General features: G+C 41.7%; 1 protein-coding gene across 2 annotated transcripts in view; it reads left to right on the forward strand.

Annotated features, from left to right (window-relative positions):
- The first annotated feature begins 2,300 nt into the window (after window positions 1-2,300).
- The window catches only part of NLGN1 (neuroligin 1), an 824,956-nt gene continuing 815,211 nt past the window's right edge, over window positions 2,301-12,045 (forward strand). Inside the window, exon 1 of one of the 2 annotated variants that reach the window (XM_032842375.1) lies at window positions 2,301-2,917. The gene's annotated coding sequence lies outside the window, so the exon portion shown is untranslated. Of the gene's footprint in view, window positions 2,918-4,076; window positions 4,286-12,045 lie in introns of those variants that run through there. The other variant, XM_032842376.1, reaches the window with a different exon arrangement.

The raw sequence follows: 12,045 nt of genomic DNA on the forward strand, positions 1-12,045 counted from the left end.
TCCTCCCCCCGGCAATTCTATTTTTAAAAAATTCTTAGCTTTTTTGTAAGACTAACTCATAAAAATGAGATAATAGTGCTCAGCTGATAAGGTGTAGATGTGAAAAGAACAATGAAAAAATACAATGGAACCTATTTAAAATTAATCTCATACTTTAAGTACCAAATATTAGAAATGAAAAAATATTCAGTCATTATTACCTTTAGGGTTCTGATAGCAACCTCAAGTGACGCATTTAGAAAGTGATTCCCACAGCCTTGGGATATAAGAAAAGCATACAAAACTTTGTATCTGTAAATTACAATGAACAGTTTTATCACATTATCTTCAATTCTTTTTAAAATGTTTGATTCTGCAGTTTTTATAATGATGCCCTGTACCAGGCTACCCCAACTGTACGGTCTCATGAAAGCTGGAAGGATTCAATTAGGCACTTTTATTGATACTGAAGTAGATCCTCAGTTCTCATTTTTCTTAGAAAATTCTGGTGAATCTTAGAAATTTCAGAGAACTTCTACAGGATTTAGGATTTAGACAAACTTGCGCAAGGTAGATCTTTCACCAAGAACCAGACGTGTGTTTTAGTTGAATGAAATTTCACTTTCCTAGGAGCAATACTGAAATCTACTATTTGTCAACACATCACCTAAAGGTCACTTTAAAAAAAGAAAAAAAAAGTCACAAGATGGACTGAATCCTAAAACTGTCAGAAAAATGTGGTACTAAATTCCTTCTAAGAAAAAATGATGTGCCATAGGGAAGATTACTTTGTAAAAAATTTTGATCACATATGCTGGAATCTTAGGTTTCTTATTAAGTGTTATTAATTAATTAATGAGCGACACTTCTGGGCAACCGCAGTCTAAGTGTTGAATATATATATTTTTTAATATTTTATTTGTTTATTTGACAGAGAGCTAGAGAGAGAGAGCACAAGTAAGCAGAGTGGCAGGGAGAGGGGGAGAGAGAAAAGCAGGCTCTCTGCTGAGCAGGGAGCCCGATGCTGGGCTTGATCCCAGGACCCTGGAATCATGACCCGGGCGGAAGGCAGCTGCTTAACCAACTGAGGCACCCGGGCGCCCCTAAGTGTTGAATATTTTAAAGTTCCTTTCTTCTACCTAAATTTTACAGATTAAAACATACATGAGATTAAGAAATGTAAGGCAAGAGCTTATACAGTAAGATAAAAAACAAAAACAAAACACTTTTCTAGACCAACCGTCACTGATTTCTTCCAGCGATTTCCCACTGGTGGATTTTCTGGTTTTTTGTTGTTGTTGTTGTTGTTGTTGTTGTTTGTATTATTACACGTTGGCATCGATTAATTTAATGTTTCTGTTGTCAGGGCCCTGTTCCTCAACTCACTAGCCTTTACAAATTCACATGGAGTAGCTGGTCGGAGGTGGTTGGTGTAAACAAGGTGGTATACTGAGTCACACCCATCACAAAAACCAACACTGATGAGCTATGATGAATTTTTTAAAAATCACCTATCCAGTGGCAGAAGATGCGGGAACAGCCAGGAGCACGAGGCCAAAGGAAGTGGCATTTCATCTACACTATCCCACAATCGGGGCTACAATACATGCCACGGCCGGGAGCCTCCTCTACCTCTACCTGGTGGAAACAGAAAATAAGGGGGAGTTTGGTAGCAATAGCTCCACCAAGGAACAAAAAACTAAAGAGGCACGCTACAGGCTCGCCTCTAACTCCGCGCTCTCAGTTACCAAGACGAAGACGCCGGGAAGCCGAGCATAATGACGCTGGGAACGGAGACAACCGTCGCGCCGCGACCTCGCGGCTTGGCTGCCGGGACGTTCACTCACACGCTCCTCTGAGTGGTTTGGTGAACGTCCCACGTGACGCCCCGAGCCCTTAACCCCTCCTGCCGCCTCTGGCGCGAGCGGGCGGAGAAGGCTTGGTCGCTGGGGGAGGAGGAAAGGAGGAGGGCGGAACTTGTAAAGGGAGGGACCACCACCGGCTTCACGTTTGCCACCTCCGGACCCGCACCCCAGAAAGCCCACCCCACTGCGATCGCGGCTTGGGCCCGGGGAGGGAGGGGTCACGCAGGGGAGGGGATGCTGAGCAATAAACGGGAGAGGAAGGGGTGGCAGGGTAGGGAGTCCTGGCTCTGAGGGGGCAGGACGGGGTCTGAAAGATGGGTCTAGCTTAATTCAGACTCCTGCACCCGGCAACGCCAAGAAGCGGGAGGTGGGGGAGGAGAGGGGGTAGTGCTGTGTGTGTGCGCGTGTGTGTGCGTGTGTGTGCGCGTGTCTACAGGTAGCAGCGGCGGCGGCGGCGGCGGCGGAGACCGGAGCAGGGGACGATCTGCAGCCACCTCCCCGCCTGTGATTTTTGGAGGCGATTGCTCACTTGGGTGGCGGATCTGTACCCTCAGGAGATCTTCTCATCCTCTCCATTTCCACGCGTCTTAGGCGTCTTCCAGTTGCAAGTGTGTGTTTGGGGTATTTTATTAATTTTTTTTTCTTCTCCCTCTAAATCTTCTCGGGAATTCTGCATATTGAAGCAGGTGGCTCCTGATCAGAAATCTTTGGATGTATTTGGCTTGCCAAGTTTTTCTCTTCCCCGTCCCCTCCCTCTTCAGAGGCATCTGTGGTGCTTTTCTTTTTGGATTTATATGCAGAAAACGTATATATGTTTATGTACCGACCGCATAATATGTAAATACATACATGCGTGTCCAAGCGCTTGGTTTTCATCTCTCTTCCCGACAAAGCGGAATGTTTCGGAGCCGATGGATAACGAGAACAGTATTAACATTCTTTTGAGCCTGTTTTTTAACAAGGGGAGGGAGCGTGAAGGATTGTTTAACATTCGGCGGTCGTTTGGCTGCACACTAAGCATCACGAAGTATTTATGGTTGCAGATCAGGTGCAAACGGGGCTTAGAGAAAAAGGTAAGGGAGCTTCCTGCGTCCGCCGACCTCAGGCGTTTGTCTGAATCCCGGGGATTGCCGATAACTTCCTACTCCCGGCCTCTCCCTCCTTTTCCCCACCCCCCCCTGCCCTGCTCACTCTCTTCTGTACGCTTAACCCCTTTCCAGTTCTGAGGGGTTGGGGGGCTGGGGGGTAGGGTGGGGTGCTGAAGGTTTAATCGTCTGGTAGAGTTTAAATGCTTCCGTCTCTCTCTTTTTCCCAGCCGAGTAACCGAGTTTCCCAGACCCCCTTTAGCTGTTTAGGAAACCCATTTTGTCTTTTCGAAAAATAATGCTATCTCGATAGCTGTTTTAAGCATCTCATGGAGCCCACCCTTCAGCTCTATCCTCTGACGAAAATAAAAGCAATTAAAAAATGATGAACTTTAATAAACTGGGTGGTATCTTTAGCACTGGGGTTCGTGGACCCTCCCAAACGCTTGTTTTCATTTAAAAAACAAACCAATACCTCAGGAGGAGTCCGCGGTGGAGGAAATTCAGCTTCCGTTTTTGCATTAAGCCCATTCATTTTACTTGGAGGGTCCTTTACCAGAGTTGAACGCGATGGAGCGGAGTCTAGTGCAGGGAAAACTACACGACACTGAATTCCTTTTTAGATCCACCCTTGACACCATGACTCGTCCCTGTTTAACTCTCTGTTCCGGGGGCGCGTTTTCAGACTCGACCTTTGGGGAGAGGTGGAAACTTGCCCTTATTTTTCCCTTCAGCCTCCTTCCCCTCGCGCGCCCCATCTCTCGCCCTGGCAGTTTGTAAATTGGCCGTTTTGCCCACCCCTGCTGGTGGGTGTTTTCTGCTCTTCTCCACTCCTGCCCCCTCTGTCCTCTCTTCATTGGCGCTTTCGGAGCAGATGCATCTTCTCTCTTCTTGGGCTCTCTCCCCCGCCTCTGCCCGCCCCGCCGCACCCCCCACCCCCCGGCCCCCGCGCTCCCCACCTGCCCCGGCTCTCCTCGCTCCTCCTCCCGGCCTCCCCGCGGCGTCCTGACCCTTCAATCCCGAGTCCCGGCCGGCGGGCGGGGGGCGTCGTGTCAGTGCGCCGACGACCCGGCGGCGGACGAGCAGGCGGCCGACGCCGCGCGGAGCTGGTGTGAGGAGACGCCGCAGGAAAAGCGAGCCGTAGTCGGGGGAGGAGAGGCCGGGAGAGCCCGTCCGAGCCGGAGAGAGCGGAGAAAGGGGAGAAAGCGAGTGTGAGGCGCGCACGCTTCCCGAGCTCCGGCGGACCAGTGCAGTCGCCTCCAACGCCTTAGAGCGGCGCCCCAGTCACTGCAGCTTTTCAGCCTAGAGCTGTGCCCAGGGACCACAGAGACCGAGAGCCGGGAAATCGGCAGAGAGGTACTAAAGAAATGAGGAAAAGATTACGAAAGAGCGGGGAGGGTTTGCTGGCGAAATACGGAGGCTGAGCAGATGGAGGAACAATGCCGCCTCCAGAATAAAACCCTCGCCCGGAGCCCTGGCGGAGCGCAGAGGAGCTGCCTTCAGCCTCCTGCTCTCCCCAGGCCTCCGGCTAGTCCAGGGGCTGGTTCCGCCTCTTAGTTTGACAGGGATAAGAAAGTTGCTCTTCCCCGCATTTCCTGAGAAGTGGTTTTCAGACCTGCGTGCTTCAAGTGGAGATGTCACTCCCTAGATCCCCCGCGACGGGCAGCTAATAGATTATGCGTTATTGGGCAATAAACTCCCCCAGGAAGAGAAGGTAGTCCCAACATTTAAAGACGTTCTCCCCTGGCTCCTGTCCAGCACAATGCTTTGTGAGTAGAAATGAAAAAAAAAAAAAAAAAAAAACCCAAAACAAAACAAAACAAAACACCCAAAAAAACCCACTTGCAGTGGATTTAAAATTATTTAGGTTGAGATTTTGAGTTGGGGATAATTTATTCCAGAGGAGGTTGTTAGTGGGTTGTGGAGATGAGGGAAATTGTGTGTCGAACATTCGGTTCATTTGTGGTTATTCTAAATTACGAGCGGCTGGCCTCCCCAAAGGTATTATACTCTTTCCTTTTCATTTCCAGGACCATAGCGATACGTGTAGGATTTAGGAAACAGGAATTCAGATAGCTAACCCTGTATCTGTTACTCTGCATTTTTATAGTACTTAATGTTCTCATTTTTCTTTTTTTATACTGAAACAACAGTGGATTATTTTCGCTTAAATAGATTCTTATGCTGTGTATGAAAATTACAGGGTCATAATGCAGTCCTGAAAAATTAATTGTGCTTAATTATAAATAGGATCATAGATATAAAAATATCACTAAGGAGAGGTGTGGGTACATGTGTTTGAGTGTAAAAGCTTTAAAATGTCTCGGCATTTCAATCAGCCGTTGCAACCTAGCAGCTTTTTAAATGAGCTCAGAAGCAGGGGCCAGGCAAATATTTAAAATATTAAATGTTAAGTACAAAAACATTAAGTTTACTGTGCCCTTGGCAGAGAATGAATTTAAGGCTACCTGCCTGCAGAGTGATTGAGTGATTTACAGAGAAAGTGGAAGTTAATCATTACTCAGGCCTTCTGATTACATGGTTTGATTAAAATAAGTAACTGTTTTCTGTAAGCCTGCTATTCTACAGTTAGTCTTTCCAATCCTCTTAACATAAGCAGAAATTGAGGGAGTCAATCTTTCAGCAGACTATCCTAGAGTTCCTGCAGCGTGGGGTAAAGGAAAGCCTTGTTTAGCCCCCCTTCTTTCCACAGTCTCCCTCCCTTCACCCCCAGAGTACTTTCTGTCAGTCTTATCTCTATTCCCACGGTGGCGTTTCATTTGTGAAAATTCTTTTATGTCTAGGTGTAACATTTTCAAATATAAATGTCTGAATTGTTTTGAAATTGACAGTGGAATATATACTCACAGAAGGTAGGCAGAGAGCTCAGTTTGCTGCAGGTAGAGTGCTCGAAGGTTTGATGACTCTTTGCAAGGCTGGTGACTTCCCTGACTTTTCTAGAGTCTCTTCCAACTCTGAACTTTTCATATTTTTTTCCACTTTATTATTTCCACATAGTTATGCAGGGACTACATCTTCCTTCAAATTTCCCTAAATTAGTTAGGATTTTTTTTTTTTACAGGATAATTAAATCGCTATAACTAGAGAGTACAGATGCAAATCTAAGCTCTCTGAGTTAAACATTTTTCTTCCTTATAAGTTTTAATGTTTTTGACAGCTTTCTGTGGGGTGATATTAATACAGATTTAGGTATGATTGACAAATGCCTCCCTGGGTTTCCATGTGTTGAAACAAATAATTTTGAATGTTTTTAGCAAAACATAGCCATTCGTTTATTTCTAGAATCCCGTTTTATATTTTTACACAAAGGAATTATTTTATGAATTACTTAACAAATACTACTTTGTAGTTTTTATAAGCAAAACACAATCGGAATTAGCAGGAAGATTTGAAAACACAACAGTTCAACGGTACACTTTTATCACATTTTTAAAGTATTGTGAAGTGAAGTTTGATGTCTGTTTCCATCTTATAAGATTATAAATAGGAAGATAGGATTCCTCAGTTATATTTGAATTGTTTTTAAATGGAATCACCCATGTGTAGTTCACCAAACTAATTTTTTTCCTAAAACACAGGTCTTGCTGATCTCTTGTTAACAATGACTAATACAGCTTGGATGGTAATATCCTGGATGCAGATGGCATTCAATTCTTTGTACAATTTACTGCCCCTTACTTTTTAGATTAAAATACCTTCCATCTAGAACTCCTCCCCACTTTTACTCTTTATTCCATTCTCAAGACTCTTACTTGTTATTTTCCCCAATATACATGCCATTTTATGCTTCCCTCTGCACCGCCCCCCCCACCAACTGTAGGACAGAACATTTTATCTCCTTAGAGTGGTCTTTCCTCCACCATCCTGCTTCATTCCTGTATCCTTATTCTGAGCTCCCACAACACGTTATTTCTACATCAGGAGTAGCCCACCTTTTACACTTCCTGGTGCTTGGCTTCCTCAGTGGATAGTAAGTTCCCAGAGATAAAATACCATGCCTGATTTATCACTTTATTCAGAATGTTTCGCCCCATGTCTGAGCATAAAGTAGACCATAAATGAATGATAAATGTATTATTTAGAAATACAGTTGGCTGTGAGGCAGCAGAAAACCTGGCTAACAGTGGTTTAAGCAGACAAGGGTTTATTTATCTCACATAATAAAGACTCAGGAAGAGAATTAGACTTCTTTCTTCATCTTGGTACTTTTTTTATTATGGTCATAAAATCTTGCTGTGCTTCTGACATCGTGTCTGCTTTTTAGGGCCAAAGAAAGATAGGGTCAGAATTTTTTAACTGGCACTACTGTCATTTGGGCCAGGTAAGTCTTTGTCTTTTGGGGGATTATCTTGTTCATTTTAGTATGTTTAGTAGTGTCTCTGGCTTCTACTCACTAGATGCCAGTAGCACACCCTACCTATCCAGTTATGATGAGAACTAAGAATATTTCAGACATTGCCAGATGCTCTCAGAAGTAAAATCTTCTTGGACTGGCAATGATTCGTCCAAAGTCAGAGCAAGACAATTCCTTGTTTCCTACTTCTTTTTGCAATGGTAGTGAGGATGTATTTGTTTTTTTGCCTAATAAATGGTAGAAGACTCTCTGTGTGATTGTTTAAAAACAAAAAGAAAGAAAGCAAGAAAGAAAAAGGAGAGGAAAAGACCAAACAAGCCTTCTTCTTGAGCATTGTTTCTTTTTTTGTGAGGTGGACATTCTCCCTGTAGACTTCCCTTCTCATGTTACTGCCAGAACTGTGTCAGATGGCTACTTCTAGGTACATGAGAGGTTGGAAAATACATTTTTAGTGTGGCATAGCACGACCTTGGAGAAAATCAGAATCAAAAAAGAAGGGGAAGTGGATTTGCATTGATCAACAGGGTTGATTTGGTTGATCTGGCTGGCTAGGTGGGTGTTCCCTTCCTCTCTCACCGCTCCATGTGTGTCCCTCTCAAAGCTCTGGGCACTGGGTTGAAGCGGACGACCTTCCCCGATAGAGGAGAGGACCATTCTTTGGTCAAGGGTATACGAGTAGCTGGCTCCCCTACTAGAGCCTCCAAATAAGCTCTCAGGGTCCATTTGTAGGAGAACATAGGGTAGTCAAGTTTCCAGGACTCCAGACACATCCAAATGAGGTGCTGCATGTGGCAGTCTGCCTTCATAAAAAAAAAAAAAGTAAAATAAATAAACGAATCTTTATGAATTAGATTACTCACTGTGGTAAAGAAGTACTACTGGATGTCATTATAGAGAAAAAGTCTATCTTACAAAGATTTATCAACATTGCTGTGATGGCCAGTAATCTTGCCTGATTGATTATAATATTTTTTTCCTGCTTCTTACCTTTGTCATTCATTCTCTATGATTCTGTCAAATGCCAACTTTTGCTCAGATGTATGTAGAATATAGAAATATAAAACATGGTGTCTGTTAAGAAACTTTTGCCCTCAAGTAACAATATTCAATGAAAGGCTTTAACAGTAGTGACTTGTTTCTCATAAAACGGAGATTCTAGAGGTATGTTGGTCCAGGGTTAGCTAACTCAGGAGTTCAAAGATGTCAGGGCTGGAAGACAACCTTGCCAGTATTCTCTTGACTCTCTATCTTGGAAAGAAGATAAACAATATGGTTACCACAGAGCCAAATAGTCCCACTCAAAGCAAAGAGTTGCAGTCTTCTTATGGAAATGAGAAGAAAAAGTTTTCTAGAAGGTTTCAGTAGACTTCCTTTTATGCCTGATTGACTAAAACTGTACACATCCCACTCCTAAATGAATCGTTGGCAAAGAGATAATGCATTACATAATCGATATTATCAATCATGGTCCTTCCCCAAGGGCTGGAGAAGAGGTCTTCTTTCCCTATGGATATGGCAAAGTCATAGTTAAAATCGGAGCTTTTGTTAATTGGGAGGAAGGAGGCAATAGCTGTAACCTAGGGTACCTATTAGGGTGTTCCATACACTTCATGTTCTGTCTTCCTTAAATTTCTTATAAAATGAAAGGTCTGTATTAGAAAACATACACACACATTAAATAATCTTTGAATCCATGGACATACATGTCAGGCTGCATGTTTCTGATACAGAATGATTCCTTTCATGACGTTCCAGAGATTTAAAAGAAAAATTCTACCTGGAGAATCAGAAAATGTAGGAATGGGCCCTGGGTAGAAGAATTACAAACACTAAATTATGCTACATTACATGTCGAGATCCTCAACCCTTCCTTCTAAACTTATACCTATATTATATAAAATAACCATAGTTAAACTGGAACATTTCCTCTTTACTGAATAGACTATTTGTGTTTGTCACATGATCTTATAATTCAGGAATAATGTGAGAAATGACTGAACTCTTTTTCCCAGTTACACACCTGAAAGACTTGATATTAGTTATGCCCAAATTAAAATGACCTTGCTGCTTTTGATAACTGTTTACTTGGAGGGCCAAGGGGAGGGTTTTCAGTTCACATGCTAGTGAGTGTCTCTCTCATTGAACATTATGATTCTTTTTTTTTTTTTTAAACAAGGAAAGCTTTATTTTCGTTCTTTTGTCTGACTTCATGGAAGCACAGAGCCAATTTTGTGTTCAAGTGAAAAGGGGTTCTTAACTATCTCCTTTTACCCTGCCTCATTATTTGAATTTATGTTTTTAACTTAAGCTTTGCTCTAAGATTTTATTGTATTTGGGTTTTTTATCATAAATAATTTGTGCTTTGAATTGTTTCTGGAAGGAGGAAGAATATATAAGTATATATGCATGTACAAACAAATGCTGTCTTGCATCACTCAATAAATGTCTTGTTCCTGAATAAATATATGTTCAGAAATTAGGCAATATTGCATGCAATAAACTGTTGAATTATGCCCCCATTAACACGTGCAATAGGATTTTAGGAAAAGGAGATACCAGGAGTGTTTGAATCATTTTGATAGAGATAAACATTGTAGTTCACAGATTGATGGTAAACTAAGGCAGGGAAGGTGGAAAAAGTATAATTAAGCTGAATTCATTACACATATTTTACTTTGTGATCAGATAGAAATTGTTTTTCAACTTTTTTCCTCCTCTGTAGCCTAAGAATTTTTAACCTCCTTCCTACCCAATATAAATGGGCAAATAAGCTTTAACACCAAAGCCACCATGTAAAACAACTGTGAACTAGCAAAGAATGGATTTGATCTGTCTTTGTTTCAAAGCAAACTTCCTGATGGTTAACCATGGTTAACCATGAGCATTTTATAATGCATTTCCAGCTTCTCATCTTTCTGTTGCCAGTGCTTTATTTTTGGGCTCCATGCCCGAAGCCCTTTCACCACAGCACCCACCACTGACTTGGGCTGCTCACCTCGAGGAAAACGAATATTTGAATCAAACTTAAAATGATAATTAGTAACTCCATCTGTGTTTAGGGGCAGAAACAAATGCTTCTCCTTTTTGTTTTAATAGAAGGTATGTTTGAAAGTGAAAACATAGTGAAATTTGTTGTTAAGTAGACCCATATTTTAGTGGGCACTCCTGTATCAAGTGAAGACCACTGGGAGAGTATGTTTTCTAAATAAACATTTTGTCTCTCTGACCTTCTCTCCTCTAGACCTGGGCAGTATCTCAGACTTCGACATTCCACTGTGAAATAATTTTGGTTCACAGCATTGACCCTAGATATTGCAAATTCCTAAAGCTTCTCTCAGGGAATAAAATGGTTAACTGTATGCCAAATACACCATGTTTCATCAAAAGTAAGGAACAACTGGTTACAGGGCATAGCCTTATTTTACGTACTTTACTTATTTTACGTACACCTTTGCAACCTAGACTTAACTAGATGTATATTTTTATACTCTATCAATCTCGTACATATATAAAAAGTGTAATAGTAATAAATACATTGGTTTAAGAATGCAAAAAACCTTGTTCTATTTAGATTCTTGCTCTTCTGAATCATTTTTTCTGGCTCAGAGCCATCAATATCCACGTTTTTCCTGACAGTAGTCTCTGTGTGTTGGTGATATGTCATTTTTTCAGAGTGCTCCATGATTGTGTTCAGCATTTCATTCCAAGCAACTGATACCTTCTGAAAGTTTTGATGCTGGTGTTTTGTTGATATTACTGGAAGGTGACAATTAAGAATTTTCAGATGACCATCTTATATTTCTTTCTTAAATTGTCTGGAAATGTCAGGAGCATGGTTGTCTGGTTATGGCAAGAGGAACACAACGAATTTTTACATACAAAAGTCAATGGCAGGGGAGCCTGGGTGCTCAGTGGGTTAAGCCGCTGCCTTCGGTTAGGGTCATGATCTCAGGGTCCTGGGATCGAGTCCCGCATCGGGCTCTCTGCTCAGCAGAGAGCCTGCTTTCCTCTCACTCTCTCTGCCTGCCTCTCTGCCTACTTATGATCTCTCTCTGTCAAATAAATAAGTAAAATCTTAAAAAAAAAAAAGTCAATGGCAGCTATGCCTCCACTACTGCTTGGCTATAGGAATTATAAAATACATTCTGATTTCAAAGATGTTAAAGGTTAAAAAAAAATGTGTCAAAATCAATGAAATGTGGCAAGTTTAATGATACATGTGTCCTCATTTTTTAAGCGAGCTAATGCAGTAATGATTATTAATTAACCAACTATTTAATTAATCTCTAAGCATTTAGATATGAGAGATTGCTACATAATTCTTAGACAGTATGATTAGAATCTAATTCTATCCCTTCTTATTCTCCCCTTAGCCTCCCAGTTTGTAACATATAAGACATAGCTGGTCTTCCAAATAGGTAATGGTAGCATGAAAAAGCCCAAGACTAGGAATCCAGGGACCTGTGTTTATAGAGAAGATTCTTCTAATAACTATCCCTTCCTATAATTCATTTAATATCTCTGGGCTTCAGCTTCCATGTTTAAAATGTACAGTTAGACTAATTGAAATTAAATGTGTCTTTTGGCTCTTAGAACTGTTTGGGGTAACGATAATCAGTAATGAAGAATGTTCATAATACTGATATATATTTAAGCTGGTATTGTATAAACATGTAATGATAGGTGTTATTTTAAACTATAAGTTTAATATATATATTCGATATTGTGTAACTTTAAGATT

Source organism: Lontra canadensis, unplaced genomic scaffold, assembly GCF_010015895.1.
Source record: "Lontra canadensis isolate GAN:19392208 unplaced genomic scaffold, GSC_riverotter_1.0 scaffold129, whole genome shotgun sequence".
In the NCBI taxonomy this organism is placed as follows: Eukaryota; Metazoa; Chordata; class Mammalia; order Carnivora; family Mustelidae; genus Lontra; species Lontra canadensis.